The following is a 7607-nucleotide window of genomic DNA, read 5'->3' as shown; positions in this document are numbered from 1 at the left end:
AGATTTTAGTACGAGTCTTAAAGAGCAAATGTCTGACTTTTAAAGGAGTTTTAAAGATAAGATGGATTATTGGTTTGATGGTGGTTGAGAGTCAATTCATTGGTGCTGTGATTTTTTTATTCATTTGTACATTTATAATTGCAATTTTAGAGGCATGATTAAAGATATCTACGTAACTATATAAGAGGGACCTCCAGCGCATTATATTATATTTCTAGGAAACAGAAACTTGTAAAAATGGAAGTAAGTTGGCACTTGCAAACAAGCAATGTGATGACTGATGAGAAGCACCGACACTTAGATTAGTTTCTATTGTTTGGACTTTGGACTTCGTAGATCATTGAATTCAAGGACATTGTTTAAATTTCAAGCAATTAATCAATTATTATTCCTTCCCTATAACCAGAATTATATGGAGTATTATTTATAGAAACTGCTACGGAGTAATTTTTAATAATTTAACACTGTATATGTCATACTTTCTAGATCTAATTTCAAATGTGTGGGCTAAATTTCAGTGAGGCATATATTTGAAAATAATTACATTATAACGTCAATCAATGATAACTAAATAATTTATATATTATGAAAAAAAATGCTCGAATTAAGCTTGATAAATAGTGAAAATGTCATTATGTCAATGTGAATTGAAACTTCTATTTGAATCATAAATATTTCATATTAGTATACACAACCATTAGAAAAAGAGGAAACCAACGTAGTTAATTAAATTAATTTATAGTTTTGATAAATTAATAATCCCAATCTAAAGATTTTAAATTTGTAAGAAATGCTAAGATATGTTAGCTAAGAAGCTAGGTTTCACTTACTTTTTATGGGATGTAGGGCCTGTTCACTTCGGCTTAATTTCAGTTCAGTTCAGTTCAGCTCCAATCGGTTCAATTCAGCTCCTAATTCCCTTCTCTCATAAGTCATTCATTTCATTTCAGTTCAATTCAGCTCCAATCAGTTCAGTTCAATCCAGTAAATGTGAACAAGCCCGTAAAACTTCTAAAATGCTCAAGTGAATTAAGTTCTACTCGGGGCCTCCATTTACGACCATGCCAAACAATAATTGTTTCCATTCTCCTTCTTTAATAATTTCAATGTTGTTCAAAAAATCCGTCTCATATTTTGCACCAAATTTTCTTTTTTGGTTGTTTAAAAAATCTCTTAGAGTTGCTTATAGCTTTTTCCAGATAATTATAATCTTTAAGTTGCTTCATGCATTCTCTTAAATGTTGAATGTTACTCTGTAATTTTTAATTTTATACTCCTTCCGTCCTTTAATTAGACTCCAACTTTTCTCTATTATGTAAGTACCTTATTAAGAGGCTCCACAAAAATCCTTTAACAATTCTCCCAAACTATTCACCCTCCGTTTCCTGGTGCACGTACATAAACCATGAACAAAGTTTGTGAAAAAACTTGTATAAGAAAGGGAAGAACAAGCTAAGAAAACGAGGTGGATTGATTTTAGACCTTAGCTTGATGAAGTGGGGCAGAGTAAATTGTTTCACTTGCCAACAGAAAACTAAAACGAATGTCCTAGAAGCACCTATAGTTTTCCCAATGATTCATACTCAGATCATAAATGATAAATAAAGGGAGAGAAAATTCAACTTATATGATGGATATATACTCGTAAAGTTGTCTTATTTAAAAATTTATATTCTACGTCCAATTTTAGCATTTTTGATATTGTAGTCATAGAAATAATACCCTTTTAATTTTTAAATGGAACCAATATTATGAAACGAGGGGAGTAATAAATAAATTATAAATAACATTATCTTCTCTTTTGCATAAATGCTATTAAGCTAAACAAATTAATTTTGGTAATATTACTCCTATAAGTTTAGATAAAAAAATTCCAATTATTTGTTAGATCAATCGTGTACAATCAATTATTTCATGCATTGAATGCGTTTGATGATTCCGAAACATAAGCCAAAGAATAAGGGCTTGTTCTCATTGACTGGAATGAGCTGAATTAAACTGAAGTGAACTGAACTGAAAATAATCTGATGAGAACAGGGTCTAAGTGGCCGAATTTAACCCATTATGATGTGCATGCTAAAATGCCAACGTATGCACAACAAATCTGCGTACTTCAGCTGCTTTATTAAGTGTTTCATGGAATTCATATCTTTTGTTGTACTCGATCTTGCATAGATTAAAAGCTAATTTAAGGAACGTTATTAGATTAAAAGCTAATATGGAGTAACATTACATGCATTTTGACATCATAATGGACTAGTCACATGATGTACGACTATAAGTCTGTTACACCCTTACACTATAATGGAGACGTCAATATTCAAGGCAAGAATTAGAAAAATCTCTGAATAAGACAACTTTAGGAGTACGGAGTACCCATTAAAGTGTTGAATTTTCTCTCTCACCATTTATCATTTAAGACCTTATGAGTGGTTTTAATCATTGAGAATACCATAAGCGCTTCTAGGACATTGGTTTTCGGTTTTTATGGCCTGGCAGTGAAGCATTTTACTCTGCCTTGGCCTACTTCATCAAGCTAAGGTCTAAATTCAATCCACCTCGTGCATGTTCTTATCTTGTTCTTCCCTTTTATACAAGTTATTTTTGTGGAGCCTCCTTAAATTTGAAAAGTAAACTTTTATCCCAAAAAAAAAAATCATAAAATTGTTTTTTACTATCAAAAATTTTAAAAGTTTTACTTTACCACCAAAAAAAAAGTAAAATTGTTTTTTACCACTTGCCGTCAAAACTCTAATGAAATTTTTGAAATTCTTCGATTTTTGTACCAAACACATGATTTTTTGGGGTTTTGGGAGGCATTTTATCCCTTTGAATCCAATTTGAGGTCAGAATTGACAAAAAATGATCAAAAATGCTTCTTTTGGCGTGGTTAAAAATACCTCGGTTTGCGTGAAACACGCAAAATGAGGCATTTTCGATCAAATTTTGTCAATTCTGACCTCAAATTGGACCCATAGTACCAAAATGCCACCCTAAACCTATGAACAACATGTTTTGCGCACGAAAATCGAATTTTTTTTTAAACCGTTAAATTTAACGGTTTTCTTGACGTTAAGTGGTAAAAAACAATCTTTAGAAATACTTTTGGTGGTAAAATAAACTTTTAAAATTTTTGATAGTAAAAAACAATTTCGTGATATTTTTTGGTGGTAAAAGTCAAAAAAATCCGATAATAATATTAATTCTGACAAATTTTTCATAATATATAAATTACTTAGTTATCATTCATTCACGCTATAGTAATTATTGTCAAAGATATACGTTCAGTCATAATATAGCAAGTATAAAGTGTTAAATTATTTAAAATTAAGAATAATGGCAGTTTCCATAATATAATTTTAATTATCTGGAAGGAATAATAATTGATTGAGTTAAGATAACAAATGGTGTCCAACTTTTTGCAAAATATTGTGCTTGGGGTCCAAGTTTTTTTTACTTAATATTTGGGGGTCTAGGGTGGAACCTCCGGTGAGTTAACCTTACTTTAACTCACCGTTAACCATAAGCAAAAAAGCTAGACCCCTAATGCATTTAATTTTGGCAATAAATAATAACTATCATTATACTAATATCCAAAATAAGTAGTCATTAGTTATTTAGGAGTAACAAACGCTATAATAATGCAATTTCCTCCTTAATATGCTTATATTAAATAAGGGATCGTTTGGCATTGCTGTGGTTTTCTGTTTTTTGGTTTTTTGTTGTATAAAAGTAAATGATATATGTCACATAATGAATCAAAAATTATTTAAACTTATTAAAATCATAATAATTTTGAAAACTGACAACAAAAAAGTGGAAACACCTTTTTCTTGTTTCCTGTTTTTGGTTTTTAGTTTTCAAAAAAACAGAAAACTAAAAACCAAAAATGATGCCAAACAAGCCCTAAGTTCTTTGTTTTTTTAATATAAAAATTGTTTATTTCAATCGGCTAAAATTAAGTAAATTCTCCATTCTCCTAAGTTGTCCTTATTAATGCTAAAACTAAAGCACCTTTTTTTTTTTACATAAACTTATTGAACTCCAAAATAAATTTTCATACAAGTATTCTTATATGAAGTATTATACTATAAGTACAAATTAATAAATAAATAAGCCCATATCATCTGGTTATTGATTATATATGAGAATAAGTGTACATTAAATAGTTATCCTTTAAAAATACAATTTATATTACTGTACTAAAATACGGCTATCAATCTTATATAGCAAAATATTAAGATGGTATTAGTCCTATTAATGGTACATTTAAAGATTGTGTAGTATTATTAAGGAGAAAATTGAAATTCTTAAGCTTAATCAAAAAAATACCTATGTCATTTAACAACATAATAAAAGTATGCAATTTACGTGCAAGTTAAGGTAAAACAATCACATATGATTTTCTTTTTGCAATTACAAAATAATCTTTACATCTTTTATATTCTTACTGCTGAAACACTAGTAAAATAAATTAATTTAAATATGGATGATATGAGATTAATTTTCATGGTATAATTAGCAATATAAAATTACTCAAATCAACAATAAATGCTTAAACTCTAGATTTTATCAATAACCTTCCATAGTAAATAGTAGTAATATTTACATACAAATGAAAATTAAGGTTTTTTGTTTTATATTTATTATAAATACAATTATAGTTAGTAATAAGATTAAATAATTAAGTCTTTATAAAGAAAAAGGATAAATGAATATATACATACATGATACTAAAATTATCATATATGGTAAAATGTAATTACCCAAGCAAGAAATTTAAGCTTATGGTATGTATATTCATAAAAATAATTAAAAGCCTCAAAAAATTAAATCAAGGGTCCAAGTTTTTGCATTTTTTTGATTGGTTGCTTTTTTAAAAAATAAATATAAAAGAAATTTTTCTATTGGTTAACTAAAAGGGTATAACTTTTTTAACTCAAGGGTCTTACTTTTTTGAAGACAATTAATTATTTTCATCGGAAAAAAAAACTTAGACCTCAAACATTAAATAGAAAAAGTTAGTCCCCAAACACAATGTTTTGCAAAAAGTTAGACCCCATTTGTTATCTTAACTCATAATTGATTAATTGCATGAAATATAAACAACGTCCTTAAATGATCTACAAACTACAAAGTCCAAGCAATAGAAACTAAGGGCATGTTCCGATTTATTGAAAACAACTGAACTGATTGGGGCTGAAGTGAACTGATTGAAATGAATTGTTTATGAGAGAAGGAAATTAAAAGATGAACTGAATGAACCGAGTTGAGATGAAATGAAATGAAATTAAGTTGAACAAAACAGGCCTCAAGTGTCGTTTCTTCTTATCACATTCACTTACTTCGTATTTTATTAAGTACTGCGTAGTTTTTTTGCAACTTGCGTGCCATTTTACAAATTTCTGTGTCCTAGAGGTCCCCCTTATAGTTAATATCTTTTAATCATGCCTCCAAAAATTGCAATTGTAAATGTACAAAAAGAATATAAAAAAAAAAAAAATCACAGCATCAATGAATTGACTTTCAACCACCATCAAACCAATTATCCATCTTATTTTTAAACTCCTTTAAAAGAGAGACTTTTCCTTTTTTATAATACTCATACTAAAATCTTACATCCAACTTCTCTAGCTAACAACAACATGCCTTCTTTCTTTAGTCACTGTCTCATTCCTTCGTATATCCTCTTCATATACTTCACCTCAACCACCACCTCCGCGGCTTCGGCTCGCCCCAAATCTCTACTCTTGACCATCTCAAAGGACGCCTCCACCTCCCAATACACAACCAAAATCCTCCAAAGAACTCCCCCGGTATTTGTCCCTTTAACACTAGACCTCGGTACACAATACCTATGGCTCAACTGCGACCGACGCTACACTTCCTCGACGTACAAACCCGTCCCATGTGGCTCCCCAATTTGTGCTCTCGCCAATACCAAAACATGTAGGTCATGTCCTTCGGGCCCTAAGCCGGGGTGTAACAACAACACATGTAGAGCCATCATTAGCAACCCCATCACTAACATATCCACGAAAAAAGGAAGCGAGCTCGCTACTGATGTAATAAAACTCAACTCCTCTAACGGAGCCACCACTGGTGACCTCGTTACCACCCCCAACTTCCCCTTCGTTTGCGCATCCACCTCCTTGTTAGGTGGCCTCGCAAAAGGGGTGTCCGGAGTTGCTGGCTTTGGTAGGTCTAAATCTTCGTTCCCTACACTAGCGTCCTCAGCTTTCCGCTTGGCTCAAACATTTGCGTTGTGTTTGCCTCCGTTTTCGGAAAATGGTTTCGCTTTCCTCGGGGATGGACCTTACAACATCACCCCAGCAGGCACCGGTGGTAACGTAGACCTAAGAAGCTTTCTTACCTACACTCCTCTCATCACCAACCCGGCTCGTACGTCCGAGTACTTCATAGGCGTGCAAGGTATCAGAGTTGGAGGAGTAGACGTACCGATCAAAAAGTCCTTGCTTTCTATAGATAGCAAGGGATACGGTGGAACAACCATAAGTTTGTTACAACCTTACACTAGTATGGAATCTTCTATATACAATGCTGTTATTACTACTTTCGACAGACAAATATTAAACACTACTTCTTACCCGACTAAGAGAGTTGCTCCGGTTGCACCATTCAAGTACTGCTACGATGGTATCCCCTCCTCGAGGGCCGGACCCTCGGTGGCTTTAATCGACTTGGTGCTGCAGCGCAAGAACGTAGTATGGAGGATTGACCCGTTGAACTCTTTGGTGAGTACTAATGATGGTGGGTATTGTATTGGTTTTTTGGATGGTGGAAAAAGCCCAAGGTCATCAATTGTTATAGGAGGATATCAAATTGAGGATAATTTGGTTCAATTTGATCGGGCTAAGAATAGGATTGGGATTAGTTCTTCTCTCATTTCTAGTCGGATTCGATGTTCTCTGTTTAACTTCACTACTAGAGGGTAACAAGTCAAATGATTTACTTACTGCTGTGGTTAATTAGTGGCCGATTATTAAATATAATCGGAAAATGTGTAAAATAAATAGGGATGGAAGGAGTAATTAAATGGTCCTCTTTTTATCCCACTTTCACTCTCTGCTCTTCTTAAAACAAGCATCAACGTTGTGAGTAAAAGATGACGAAAATGAATCTGTTGTTTATGTCATTCCAAATCTATGCATTGCAGTCGACCAAACACAGGTGTCTATCCAAATCTATGCTTATCTGCGGGCTGTATATAGCATTACCCTTTTGCATAATTGCATGATTTGAAGATAAACCAAAACTAGAAAACAAGCAGCAATGACACTTAGATCAACATTTAACTATTGCATAATTGCATCATCTTTTTTTGCATCTCTTACAAAGCTTTAGCAGCAAAGATTGCATCTTATAAAATTAATGCGGAGGCACCTGTTTATAGAGCAATTGAAACATCACTCCCCCACAGCCCACAGCATAATAAGCTAAAAAGTTAAAACCATATACCAAGTACATCTTGTTAAAAAATGCAATAATGCATCAAACAGGACCAGGTACACACACAATAATAGCAATGGATCAGAAGTATATGATGTTCTATCCAAAAGAGAGAAGATAATGTGATTAATTTATTA

At 32.3% G+C, this 7607-nt stretch overlaps 1 pseudogene; it reads left to right on the top strand.

Annotated features, from left to right (window-relative positions):
- The first annotated feature begins 5620 nt into the window (after nucleotides 1–5620).
- On the top strand, nucleotides 5621–7082 carry LOC145578579 (putative aspartic proteinase GIP2 pseudogene; annotated as a pseudogene).
- Nucleotides 7083–7607: the final 525 nt, after the last annotated feature.

Source organism: Chenopodium album, chromosome 14 (genome assembly GCF_948465745.1).
Source record: "Chenopodium album chromosome 14, dcCheAlbu1.1, whole genome shotgun sequence".
NCBI classification, from domain to species: Eukaryota; Viridiplantae; Streptophyta; class Magnoliopsida; order Caryophyllales; family Amaranthaceae; genus Chenopodium; species Chenopodium album.
Note: the sequence above shows the minus strand (reverse complement) of the source record. Positions and strands in the feature narration are given on the sequence as shown.